Source organism: Dama dama, chromosome X (assembly GCF_033118175.1).
Source record: "Dama dama isolate Ldn47 chromosome X, ASM3311817v1, whole genome shotgun sequence".
In the NCBI taxonomy this organism is placed as follows: domain Eukaryota; kingdom Metazoa; phylum Chordata; class Mammalia; order Artiodactyla; family Cervidae; genus Dama; species Dama dama.
Genome location: NC_083714.1, coordinates 19086914 through 19101979, shown reverse-complemented (window position 1 = coordinate 19101979; position 15066 = coordinate 19086914). Strand labels below are relative to the sequence as shown.

General features: G+C 37.7%; 1 non-coding gene across 1 annotated transcript; it reads left to right on the top strand.

Annotated features, from left to right (window-relative positions):
- The first annotated feature begins 12017 nt into the window (after window positions 1–12017).
- On the top strand, window positions 12018–12125 carry LOC133053209 (U6 spliceosomal RNA). The gene has a single exon (XR_009692143.1). It is a non-coding gene; the product is annotated as a U6 spliceosomal RNA (small nuclear RNA).
- Window positions 12126–15066: the final 2941 nt, after the last annotated feature.

The window sequence follows — 15066 nt, the reverse complement described above, 5'->3', positions numbered from 1 at the left end:
CAGTCCAAGCCTGGGATTCTCATCCTGCTGCCCTTTGTCATCTACATGAAGCTGAACCTGGGTGGAGGTGGGATGGGAGTCAAGGGGAGGATCTATTGAGGACAACCTGAAGCTTCTGTACCAGCAGGAGGGTGGGGACTGCCTTCACTTCAGGTGACAGACCCATGACAACCTCTCCTAGTCTAGGATCCAGACACCACTCTACAATGCACCTCACCTCCTTGCTGTCTGATCAGGAGCTTTCTGTAACTTCTATCTGGGAAGCACCCCTCCACAACATTCACCTTTTGAAGTGCCCCAGCTCCCTGGACCTGGCGGGTATGACAGTGGAAATCTTGCATCTGCAGTCCTGTGGGAGATGAGCCTTGCCCACCAGTTTGGCAGGGATGTCAGTGGCTAACCTTGAACATAGGCTACCTAGTTGTCTTGGACCTCAGACCCTGGCTATTTAACCTCAGCCACTCTCCACTACTCTTGCTCGTCTGAATTGGGACACTGTCTATTTCAGGAGGGAGGCACGTTTAAAGTCTTGAATGAAAGTTAATCTATAAAGTAAAAAAAAAAGAATGTAGTTTAGTAATATTGGCTTCTCAATGTTTCGTGAAACTTTCTACCCATTGAAAACCAGAAATCTTCATTTTATGTTTCCTAGATAAATAGCAATATGAATACTTTTATAGGTTGTCAAATAAATAGGAGACCAATTTATAGCAGCCTTCAGAAAACAGAGCAAGCCGAGCCGTGAAACCACATCCTGTGTCATTTGGGATGCTGGTATACCTGATTTGTTAAACCAAGCTGCATAGCTGTTCTCATAAGCTCTTTCCTGGCTTGTGAGTAACCATCTTCCTTATTGCTCCCCTCCGCTTTCTGACATCTTTGAACAATTATCATTTTCGGATGTTTGGACAAAGGGGAAAATGCCTTGGCTCCAATAGCAGTTCCCTTCATAGCAGTGAACATGTGATAACTCTAGAGTCTTGGTTGTCCTTTTCTCCCTGAGGACATAGGTACTGAAAAGAGAATTGGCTCAAGCTAACTGGTCTTCACTTCATTTCAGTTCAGTCACTCAGTCGTGTCTGACTCTTTGTGATCCCATGGACTGCAGCACGCCAGGCTTCCCTGTCCATTACCAACTCCCAGAGCTTGCTCAAACTCAGGTCCATCGAGTTGGTGTGCCATCTAGCCACCTCATCCTCTGTTGTCCCCTTCTTCTCCTGCCTTCAAACTGGTCTTACCCATATGATATATGGTTGCTAATGTGATATGATTAGCAAGACAGCTTGGGTATGATGTCGTGGCAGTGTGGCCACCGATTTTTTATTTATTCCACAAGCTCTTTTGCTATTTTACTTTTTTTGCCACTCAGGTCGAGTTTTTAATTCATGAGAAAAAAATGTTACAGTTACACTATGGCTATATGGCACTACTACATTAGCAATTTTATATTCATTTTAAATTTTTGACTATCATAAAGTCCAAGCTTTAAAGCACTGATGTGAATCATTCTGAGTTGTTTCGCTCCTTAAGACAATATAATAGCCAAGCCTGAGTTCCCAGTCTGGTTATTAATGTAATTCAACCAGCCAGGCAGTGATCCAGTCCATTGCTCAGCCATTGAAACTCAACAAAAAGCTAATTTCATCAGTTATAGCAATCTTGTCTAAAGGTTTATAATTTGAATAATGTTCTTTTAACAGATTAGCTTTCCAGAGTGCATCTGGAAAGTGTGTCTGGAAAATGGAGATACTATGGAAAATAGAGAAATAAAAGTAGGGAAAAGGGAGATCATCTTTAGATGTGTTCACCATTGTTTCCCTCCAGGTCTGTTTTTAGCATTTAACTACAGAGCCTGTTCAAGCCCAGATAAATTATTGCTTCCCACAGGTCATCATTCTTTCCATTCATCCCCAAACCATTCATCATCATCTCCAAAGTATGTTCTGACTTACGCTGTGCTTTGAAAGGATACACCCAAGGTTGGAGGTGAAATACTGTCAGACACTCTGACAGTAGAGTGACTGTAGAGTGACTACAATGTACAGTGACTACAAAAGTTAAATGTTTAGCTTTGGTCATGGATGTTCCCCAAGTTTGATTATGTACATTCATGCTTCTGCTACATGCCATCCTATACCTTTTGTATAAAACACTCCTTGATTCCCTTGCACAACTGGTTAATCCTTTAAGGCCCTTTGCCTCTCCCCATAGGTAATAAATAACTCTATAACAACTCTCATTTTCACTACTTCCTTTCATCAGAAAATATACTTTCTTGAAATCATTATCCTTCATGACTATCTCTAAGTCATTATTTAACTCTCACAACTATGAGGTAGATAGTCCCCAATCAACCAAAGAGAAAACTACCACTTAAAGAGAGGAACTGACTTCTTAAGTCTACATAGATAGAACATGGTAGAGCAAGATTTGAACCCCAATTCTGTGGTCTATATTCTAAGTCACTACAGCACTGTCTTCCAAAGAGTGGCATATAAACCACTGCTGAGAGATGATTTGAGATAGAAAATAATGTAAAGATATTCTGTACTATTTATTTTTGGTGAAACATAGAGACTAAGAAAACAAATCAGTTCTTAGTATTTTGCCAAATATGCTAAATTTAGTGGTTATCATTCCTTTGCAAGTTTTTTTTTTTAACTACTGGTAAGAACACATTTATCAATAAACATGGTATTGTTTTTCTTGTGTTCAAACTTTATATAAATAGCACACCATACATATTATTGCATTTTGTTTTGTTCCCTTGACATTTTCTTATTGATATTTATTGCTTTGATACACATGGTTTTTGTTCCTGCCTTTTAACTACTATAGATCTATCCATTATATCAATAGAAAGTGAAGTCGCTTAGTTGTGTCTGACTCTTTGTGACCCCAATGGACTGTAACCTACCAGGCTTCTCGGTCCATGGGATTTCCCAGGCAAGAATACTGGAGTGGAGGACCAGATGGCTTCACAGGAGAATTCTATCAAACATTTAGAGAAGAGCTAATGCCTATCCTTCTAAAACTCTTTCAAAAAATTGCAGAGGAAGGAACACTTCTAAACTCATTCTATGAGGCCACCATCATCCTGACCAAAATGAGACAAAGACAACACAGAAAAAGAAAACTACAGGCCAATATCACTGATGAACATAGATGTAAAACTCCTCAACAAAATTTAGCAAACGGATTTCAGCAGCACATCAAAAAGCTCATACACCATGATCAAGTTGGGTTTATTCCAGGAATGCAAGGATTCTTCAATATATGCAAATCAATCAATGTGATACACTGTATTAACAAAGTAAAAGATAAAAACCATATGATCATCTCAATAGATGCAGAAAAGGCCTTTGAAAAAATTCAGCACCCATTTATGATTAAAACTCTTCAAAAAATGGGCATGGAAGGAGCCTACCTCAACATAGTAAAGGCCATATATGATAAACCTATAGCAAACATTATTCTCAATGGTGAAAAACTGAAAGCATTCCCCTTAAGATCAGGAACAAGATAAGGGTGTCCACTATCACCATTATAATTCAACATAGTTCTGGAAGTCCTAGTCACAGCAATCAGAGAATAAAAAGAAATAAAAGGAATCCAGATCAGAAAAGAAGAAGTAAAGCTCTCACTGTTTGCAGATGACATGATACTGTACATAGAAAACCCTAAAGATAGTATTGGAAAATTACTAGAGCTAATCAGTGAATTTAGCAAAGTCGCAGGATACAAAACCAATACACAGAAACCACTTGCATTTCTATATACTAACAATGAAAAATCAGAGAAATTAAGGAATCAATCCCATTCACCACTGCAACAAAAAGAATTAAATATCTAGGAATAAAGTTACCTAAGGAGACAGAAAAACTGTACACAGAAAATTATAAGACACTAATGAAAGAAATCAAAGATGACATAAACAAATGGAGAGATATTCTATGTTCCTGGATAGGAAGAATCAATATTGTGAAAATGACTATATTACTAAATGCAATCTACAGATTCAACGTGACTCCTATCAAATTATCAATGGCATTTTTCACAGAACTAGAACAAAAAAATTCACAATTCATATGGAAACAAAAAAGACCCCAAATAGCCAAAGCAGTCTTGAGAAAGAAGAATGGAACTGGAGGAATAAACCTTCCTGACTACAAAGCTACAGTTATCAAGACAGTATGGTTCTAGCACAAAAACAAAAATACAGACCAATGGAACAAGATAGAAAGCCCAGAAATAAACCCATGAACCTATGGGTATCTTGTTTTTTACATAGGAGGCAAGAATATACAATGGGGCAAAGACAGTCTCTTCAATAAATAGTGCTGGGAGAACTGGACAGCTACATGTGAAAGAATTAAATTAGAACACCTCCTAATGTCATACACAAAAATAAACTCAAAATGGATTAAAGACCTAAATATATGACCAGAAACTATAAAACCCTTAGAGGAAAACATAGGCAGAACACTGAATGACACAAATCAAAACAAGATATTCTATGACCCACCTCCTAGAGTTAACAGAAATAAAAACAAAAGTAAACAAGTGGGATGTGATTAAACTTAAAAGCTTTTGCACAGCAAAGGAAACTATAAGCAAGGTGAAAAGACAACACTCAGAATGGGAGAAAATAACACCAAATGAAACAAATGACAAAGGATTAATTTCCAAAAATACAAGCAGTTCATACCACTCAATAACAGAAAAACAAACAAGCCAATCAAAAAGTGGGGAAAAAGACCTAAAGAGATTTTTCGTCAGAGAAGACATACAGATGGCTAACAAACACATGAAAAGATGCTCAACATCACTCATTATTAAAGAAATGCAAATAAAAACTATAGTGAGCTATCACCTCACACCGGCCAGAATGACCATCATCAAAAAGTCTACAAACAATAAATGCTGGAGAGGGTGTGGAGAAAAGGGAACTCTGTTGCACTATAAAAATAGAGACATAGAAATACAAAATCTTCTGAAGCCTCTATATAGTGATCAATTTCAAATACCCAGTAAATATCTACTTCTACTATTACTAATACTACTAATACTACTCCTACTACTACCAACATTGGGCTTCCCTGATAGCTCAGTCAGTAAAGAATCCGCCTGCAATGCGGGAGACCTGGATTCGAACCCTGGATTGGGAAGATGCTCTGGAGAACGGAAAGGCTACCCACTCCAGTATTCTGGCCTGAAGAATTCCATGGACTACAGTCCACGGGGTCGCAAAGAGACGGACACGACTGAGCGACTTTCACATGCCTTCTTTAGTAGCTCTGTTCCATGCTGTGCTTAGTCGCTCGATCTTATCAGATGAACTGTAGCCCGCCAGTCTCCTCTGTCCATGGGATTCTCCAGGCAAGAATGCTTGAGTGGGTTGCCATTTCCTTCTCCAGGGGATCTTCCCAACCCAGGGATTGAACCCACATCTTTTGTGTCCCCTGTATTGCAGGAGGATTCTTTACCACTGAGCCACCAAGGAAGAAATCCCACTATGGGGCATATACCCTGAGGAAATCAGAATTGAAAAAAGACACAGGTACCCCAATGTTCAGAGCTTAGATTTCCACAGTTTGTTGTGATCCACATAGTCAAAGGCTTTGGCATATAAGAGAAGCAAAAGGCAAAGGAGGAAAGGAAAGGTATATCCATTTGAATGCAGAGTTCCAAAGAATAGCAAGGGGAGATAAGAAAGCCTTCCTCAGTGATCCCCTGAAGAAGGAAATGGCAACCCACTCCAGTACTCTTGCCTGGAAAACCCCATGGATGGAGGAGCCTGGTAGGCTACATTCCATGGGGTTGCAAAGAGTCAGACATGACTAAGCAACTTCACTTTCACTTTATTTTCCTCAGTGATCAATGCAAAGAAATAGAGGAAAACACTAGAATGGGAAAGACTAGAGATCTCTTCAAGAAAATTAGGGATACCAAGGGAACATTTCATGCGAAGATGGGCACAATAAAGGACAGAAAAGGTGTGCACCTAACAGAAACAGCAGATATTAAGAAGAGGTGGCATGAATACACAGAAGAACTATACAAAAAAAAAAATCTTAATAACCCAGATAACCACGATGGTGTGATCATTCACCTAGAGCCAGATATCCTGGAATGTGAAGTCAAGTGGGCCTTAGGAAGCATCACTATGAACAAAGCTAGTGGAGGTGATGGAATTCCAGCTGAGTTATTTTAAATCCTAAAAGATGATGCTATTAAAGTTCTGCACTCAATATGCCAGCAAATTTGGAAAACTCAGCAGTGGCCACAGGACTGGAAAAGGTCAGGTTTCATTCCAATCCCAAAGAAAGGCAATGCCAAAAAATGCTCAACCCACCACACAATTTCACTCATCTCACACGCTAGCAAAGTAATGCTCAAAATTTTCCAAGCTAGGCTACAACAGTAAATGAACCAAGAACTCCCAGATGATCAAGCTGCATTTAGAAAAGGCAGAGGAACCAGAGATCAACTTGTCATATCTGTTGGATCATCAAAAAAGCAAGAGAGTTCCAGAAGAGCATCTACTTCTGCATGTCTCCTTGTGCAGATTTTCTCTAGAAAAGAAACCAAAAAGCAGAATTCTTAGGCCATAGTATAGGTATCCTCAACTTTAAAAAATATTACAGAGTTGCTCTCCAAAATGTATCAATTTACACATCCATCAGCAGCTTATAAGAGTTTCATTTTCTCAGAATCATCAACAGACTTCTTAGTTTTTGCCAACCTTGAAAGTGGGAAATTTTATTTCACAAGGTTTTTTATTTGCACTGCCTAATAGTAAATTTGAGGATCTTTTCATCAATGTATTGGCCTTTTGGATTTCTTCTCTTTTGACTTGCCTTTTTTCCCTTTTAGAAACTATTTTTTAAACTTATGTCTAGTAAACTCATTCTTTTTTGATGTACAGTTTTATGAGTTTTGACAAACACCTGGAGTTGCATAATCAGCACCAAAAGAGAAGATACAGGACACGATACCTCTTTTTAGTCTCTCCCCCACAATCTCCAAGATCCCTGGATCCCTGGAAACTTATTTTCTAAACTAACAGTTTTGTCTTATCCAGAATTTCATGTAAATGGGACTATACTATATGTAGATATTTGGGGTTTGGCTTCTTTCACTAAGCATAATGTTTTTAAGATTCATTCATGTTGTTTCTTTTTGTTGCTGACTGGCATTTCATTATATGAATATGCTATAGTGTGTTTATTTACTATTTTAAGGATTATTTCTAAATTTTGGCAATTATGAATAAAGCTGCTATGAAAATTTCCATATAGGTTTTTTTGAGGCCTTTGTCTTCATTTCTTGTGGGGAGAAACCTAAGATTGGGATTGCTGGGTCATATGACCAGTATGTAAGTCTTCCCTGGTGGCTCAGATGGTAAAGAATCTGCCTGTAATTCAGCAGATCTGAATTTGATCCCTGAGGTGGGAAGATCCCCAAAAAAAGGCAACCCACTCTAGTATTCCTGCCTGTAAAATTCTATGGACAGTTCCCTGGTGGGCTACAGCCCATGGGGTCTCAAAGAGTCAGACACGACTGAGCAACTGAGTACACAGCACATTAGAATACAGAGGTATCTCATTGTGGTTTTAATTTGCATTTAATTAATTACTAATAACGTTGAGCATCTTTTCATGTGCATATTTGTTATCCACATATCTTCTTTGGTGAAGCATCTGTTCAAATTTTGTCCATTTAAAAACTCAGTCTATTCTCTATGTCTGTTTCTCCATTGCTGCCCTGTAAATAAATTCTTTAGTAGGACATGGGGAGAGGGGAGGAGAAGGTGAGATGTATGGAAAGAATAACATGGAAACTTACATTAACATATGTAAAATAGATAGCCAACGCGAATTTGCTGTATGGTTCAGGAAACTCAAACAGGGGCTCTGTATCAATCTAGAGGGGTGGGATGGGGTGGGAGATGGGAGGGAGGTTCAAAATGGAGGGAATATATGTATACTTATGGCTGATTCATGTTGAGGTTTGACAGAAAACAACAAAATTCTGTAAAGCAATTATCCTTCAATAAAAAATAAATTTTAAAAAAAGTCAGTCAGGCTTCCCTGGTGGCTTAGTAGTAAAGAATCTGCCTGCCACTGCAGGAGACACAGATTCGATTCCCTATCTGGGAAGATCCCACATGCCATGGGACAACTAAGCCCATGCACCACAACTATTGAGCCTGTACTCTAGAGTCTGTGCTCCGCAACAAGAGAAGTCACCACAATGAGAAGCTAGTGCACTGCAACTGGAGAGTAACCCCTGCTCACCACAACTAGAGAAAAGCCCACACTGCAACAAGGACCCAGCACAGCCAAATTAATTAATTTATTAATTAATTAAAAACCAGGTCATTTATTTCTTTATTGTTGATAAAATAATATTGTTAATAGAAGTCCATTATCAGAAATATGATTTGCAACATTTTCTTCCAGTCTCTGGTGAGTTCCCCTTTCCACCTCTGATCTTCTCATCAGTGAAGAAGCTTTAACCACCTGCACATTAATTGATAAGACGGCATTAAATCACCTGCCTCAATCTGGGCAGGATCCAAGTTTTCATGATTTAAACTGAAGAATGACAGCAAGTCAAATTTTTCTTTTTTTGCTTAAAATCTATCTTATTTTTTTTAAAGTTTTCTATTTTGGGATAATTATATTTTGACAGAGAGTTACCAAAAAAAGTGCACAGAGAAGTCCTATGTACCCTTTACCCAGTTTCCCCCAGTGGTTAACATCCTGAATAACTATAATATCAAGCCAGAAACTGAAAATGGTACAATCCATAGATATTATTCAGATTTCGCCAGTTTTCTATGTACTCATTTGTGTGTGTGTGAATGCATGTTTGTGTGTATAACCATGCAACTTTATCACACATATGAATTTGCATGATCACCACCATAGTCAAGATGCAGAACTGTTCCCAGAGTCCCCTTGTGGAACCTCTTTATAGTTATATTTATCACTCCCTTAACCTCTATCCTTAACCCCTAGAAATCACTAATCTGGTCTCCGTTTCTAATTTTGTTATCTCTGTATTATTATTTAAATGCATGCACAGAGTATGTAACCTTTTGGATTGACTTTTTTCATTGAGCATAATTCTCTGGAGATTTACGTAGGTTGTGACATGCATCAATAGTTCATTTCTTTTTATTGCTGACTGTCATCTCATGGTATGGATGCACCACAGTTTAACCATCCACCTGTTGAAGGATATCTAGATTCTTTCCAGTTTTTAGCTATTTATGAAGAAAACTATTGTGAATATCAACACACGGGTTTTTTTGTGAACATACATTTTCCTTTCTGTGGGAAAAATGATTTAAGTTGGGTTTCTTTTTCTATACATTAGTATTGAAACTTAGCAAATATTTTCTTGAAATGCCACAACTAAGCAATGTTTCTCATCAATCAATTAATATGGAGAATTACATTGATATATTTTCTGTTTTTAAACTATACTAGAAAAGTAGTTTGCTCTAATTCTGTGAAAAATGCCATTGGTAATTTGGTAGGGATTGCATTGAATCTGGAGATTGCTTTGGGTAGTATAGTCATTTTCACAATATTGATTCATCTAATCCAAGAACATCTCTCTGTGTTGCCTTTAATTTCTTTCATCAGTATCTTGCAGATTTCTGAGTACAGGTTTTTTGCCTCCTTGGGTAAGTTTATTCCTAGGTATTTTATTGTTTCTGTTGTGATGATAAATGGGACTGGTTCCTCAATTCCTCTTTCTGATCTTTCATTGTTAGTGTATATTAATGAAAGAGATTTCTGTGTATTAATTTTGTTGCCTACAAATTTACCAAATTCACTGATGAGCTCTAGTAGTTTTCTGGTGGCATCTATAGGATTTTCTATGTACAGCATCATATAAGACTCTAAATAGCCAAAGCAACTTTTATAAAAAAAAAAAATGGGACTGGAAGAGTCAGGCTCCCTGACTTCAGACTACAAAGCTACAGTAATCAAAACAGTATGGTACTGGAACAAAAAACAGAAATATAGATCAATGGAATAGGATAGAAAGCCCAGAGATAAACCCATGCACCTAATCTATGACAAAGGAGGCAAGAATATACAATAGAGAAAAGATAGTCTGTTCAATAAGTGGTGCTGAGAAAACTGGAAAAAAGCTACATGTAACATAAATGAAATTAGAACACTCCTTAACATCATACACAAAAATAAACTCAAACTGTATTAAAGACTTAAATGTCTTACTTCACTTTGTATAATGGGCTCCAGTTTCATCCATCTCATTAGAACTGATTCAAATGAATTCTTTTTAATGGCTGAGTAATATTCCATGGTGTGTATGTACCACAGCTTCCTTATCCATTCATCTTGAGATGGGCATCTAGGTTGCTTCCATGTCCTAGCTATTATAAACAGTGCTGCAATGAACATTGGGGTCCATGTGTCTCTTTCAGATCTGGTTTCCTCAGTGTGTATGCCCAGAAGTGGTATTGCTGGGTCATATGGCAGTTCTATTTCCAGGTTTATAAGAAATCTACACACTGTTCTCCATAGCAGCTGTACTAGTTTGCATTCCCACCAACAGTGTAAGAGGCTTCCCTTTTCTCCACACCCTCTCCTGCATTTATTGCTTGTAGACTTTTGGATAGAAGCCATCCTGACTGGCATGTAATGGTAGCTCATTGTGGTTTTTATTTGTATTTCTCTGATAATGAGTGATGTTGAGCATCTTTTCATGTGTTTGTTAGTCATCTGTATGTCTTCTTTGGAGAAATGTCTGTTTAGTTCTTTGGCCCATTTTTTGATTGGGTCATTTATTTTTCTGGAATTGAGCTTCAGGAGTTTCTTGTATATTTTTGAGATTAATCCTTTGTCCGTTGCTTCGTTTGCTATTATTTTCTCCCAATCTGAGGGCTGTCTTTTCACACTGCTTACAGTTTCCTTTGTTGTGCAAAACCTTTTAAGTAAGCCAGAAAGATAAAGAACATTACAGTATACTAACACATATATATGGAATTTAGAAAGATGGTAATGATAACCCTATATGCAAAACAGAAAAAGAGACACAGATGTACAGAACAGACTTTTGGACTCTGTGGGAGAAGGCGAGGGTGGGATGTTTCGAGAGAACAGCATCAAAACATGTATATTATCTATGGTGAAACAGATCACCAGCCCAGGTTGGATGCATGAGACAAGTGCTCGGGCCTGGTGCACTGGGAAGACCCAGAGGGATCGGGTAGAGAGGGAGGTGGGAGGGGGGATCGGGATGGGGAATACATATAAATCCATGGCTGATTCATGTCAATGTATGACAAAACCCACTACAATATTGTAAAGTAATTAGCCTCCAACTAATAAAAATAAATGAAAAAAAAAAGACTTAAATGTAAGGACAGACATTATAAAACACTTAGAGGAAAACATAAGCAGAACACTCCTTGACATAAATTGCAGCAAGAAATTTTCTGATCCACCTCCTAAGCATAATGAAAGTAAAAACAAAAATAAACAAATGGGACCTAATTAGACTTAAAAGCTTTTGCAAACCAAAGAAAATCATAAATAAAATGAAAAGATGGCCCTCAGAATGGGAGAAAATATTTGCAAATGAAGCCAACTGACAAGGGATTAATTTCCAAAACATACAAACAACTCATGCAATTCAACATCAAAAAAAAAAACACACAAAAACAAACAACCCAGTGAAAACATGGGTGGAAGACCTAAATAGACATTTCTACAAAGAAGGTATACAGATGGCCAAGAAATACATGGAAAGATACTCGACACCACTAATTATTAGAGAAAGAGATCAAGTCTACAATGAAGTATCACCTCACACTGACCAGAATGGCCATCATCAAAAAATCTACAAACAATAAATGCTGGAGAGGGTGAGAGGAGAAAAAGGAACCCTCTTACACTGTTGGTAGGAATGTAAATGGGTACAGCCACTACGGAGAACAGCACGGAGGTACCTTAAAAAGCTAAAAAGAGGTGCTCGCTTCAGTAGCACATATACTAAAAATTGGAACGATACAGAGAAGATTAGCATGGCCCCTGCCCAAGGATGACACGCAAATTCGTGAAGCGTTCCATATTTTTAAGGAGGCAAGGATATACAATGGAAAAAAGACAACCTCTTTAACAAGTGGTGCTGGGAAAACTGGTCAACCACTTGTAAAAGAATGAAACTAGAACACTTTCTAACACCATACACAAAAATAAACACAAAATGGATTAAAGATCTAAATGTAAGACCAGAAACTATAAAACTCCTAGAGGAGAACATAGGCAAAACACTCTCCGACATAAATCACAGCAAGATCCTCTATGACCCACCTCCCAGAATATTGGAAATAAAAGCAAAAATAAACAAATGGGACCTAATTATACTTAAAAGCTTTTGCACAACAAAGGAAACTATAAGCAAGGTGAAAGGACAACCTTCAGAATGGGAGAAAATAATAGCAAACAAAGCAACAGACCAAGGATTAATGTCAAAAATATACAAGCAACTCCTGCAGCTCAATTCCAGAAAAATAAATGACCCAATCAGAAAATGGGCCAAAGAACTAAACAGACATTTCTCCAAAGAAGACATACAGATGGCTAACAAACACATGAAAAGATGCTCAACATCACTCATTATTAGAGAAATGCAAATCAAAACCACAATGAGATACCATTACACTCCAGTCAGGATGGCTGCTATCCAAAAGTCTACAAGCAATAAATGCTGGAGAGGGTGTGGAGAAAAGGGAACCCTCTTACACTGTTGGTGGGAATGCAAACTAGTACAGCCACTATGGAAAACAGTGTGGAGATTTCTTAAAAAACTGGAAATAGAACTGCCATATGACCCAGCAATCCCACTTCTGGGCATACACACTGAGGAAACCAGATCTGAAAGAGACACGTGCACCCCAATGTTCATTGCAGCACTATTTATAATAGCCAGGACATGGAAGCAACCTAGATGCCCATCAGCAGATGAATGGATAAGGAAGCTGTGGTACATATACACCATGGAATATTACTCAGCCATTAAAAAGAATTCATTTGAATCAGTTCTAATGAGATGGATGAAACTGGAGCCCATTATACAGAGTGAAGTAAGCCAGAAAGATAAAGAACATTACAGCATACTGACACATATATATGGAATTTAGAAAGATGGTAACGATAACCCTATATGCAAAACAGAAAAAGAGACACAGAAGTACAGAACAGACTTTTGAACTCTGTGGGAGAATGTGAGGGTGGGATATTTCGAAAGAACAGCATGTATACTATCTATGGTGAAACAGATCACCAGCCCAGGTGGGATGCATGAGACAAGTGCTCCGGCCTGGTGCACTGGGAAGACCCAGAGGAATCGGGTGGAGAGGGAGGTGGGAGGGGGGATCGGGATGGGGAATACGTGTAAATCTATGGCTGATTCATATCAATGTATGACAAAACCCACTACAATATTGTAAAGTAATTAGCCTCCAACTTAAAAAAAAAAAAAAAAGCTAAAAAGATAAATACTCCTTTGGAAAAAATAAAAAAAGAACAATCCCACTCATGGGCATATACCTGGAGAAAACTATAATTCAAAAAGATACCTCCACCCCAGTGTTCATCACAGCATTATTTACAACAGCCAGTGCATGGAAACAACCTAAACATTCATCAACAAAGGAACAGATAAAGATGTGGTACATATATATTATACAATGGAATATTACTCAAACATAAAAAGGTGTGAAATATTGCCATTTGCAGAGACATGGATGGAACTAGAGACTGTCATAGAAAATGAAGTAAGTCAGAAAGAGAAAAACAAATATTGTATAATATAATTTATATGTGGAGTCTAGAAAAATAGTACAGATCTGCAAAGCAGAAAGGGACATGGATGTAGAGAACAAACTTATGGATCCCAAGTGGGCTGGGGGGTGGTGGGATGAATTGGAAGATTGGGATATACATACTATATATATAGTATGTATAAAATAGATAGCCAATGAGAACCTACTGTGTAGTACAGGGAACTCTACTCAGTGCTCTGTAATAACCTAAATGGGAAGGAAATCTACAAAAGAGGGAATATATGTATATGTATAGCTGACTCACTTTGCTGTACAGCAGAAACTAATACAATGGTTTAAATTAGCAACTATACTCCAATAAAAATTAATTTAAAAAAGAAAGTAGTCTGCATCTATGTTGTTTCATTAATGAATTTGCACTTCATAAAATGATGTGGAGCAAAAAAACATTTAAAAAGAAAAGCAATACTTTTATATATAGACTAATCTGGTCAAAGAGTGTAGGATGGATTGAAGTGTGGAGACACAGAAAATAGATGAGGGAAATAGGAGGGGAAAATGATAATAATTTTATAATTAAAGGATTGGAGGCATGAGAACTAGGAGATTCCTGCTCTAATTCCATTTCTGTCACTAAACTAGTTATGTACACAACCGTCAGCAAGTCATTTCCCTTTACTTGACTTGTTACCTCATCTGTAAGAGTGATTTGGCCTGGATCTGCAACATCATTATTGTTTTCAAATGTGCAATTCTACAATTCTAAACAATGAGGGAATGGTCAGGTTTTTCATTGTGAAAGAAAAACAGAAGATGGATCTGACAGTAGCCTTGAAAATCAATTTGGCACAGTCACTGATAGAATGTAGAGCACAAGAGGAGTTGTCAAGAAGACTTCGAAACTTCAAAGCTAAGTGATAGAGAAAAGGCAGTGCTATTAGTTCAGTGGAAATGGAATTTAGCAAGATAAGGTCAATTTGGTGGAAGGACTTGCAAGTTTAATTTTGGATGTGCTTTGTCTGAAGACAAGGTAGGTGTGTTGCACAACTCCAAGAGACAATATTTTATATGGTAGTCTCTGTAAATTGAATAGTACACAGTCTGCATAGCCATTCCTCAGTCTTAACTATAATTACCTAAGTGCAAATGCCCCAAATGCAACTGGATAGGAGTCTGGTATTTGGGAAGGAGAATGCCTGGGAAATGTTGGCTTGGAGTTAAGTGATTAG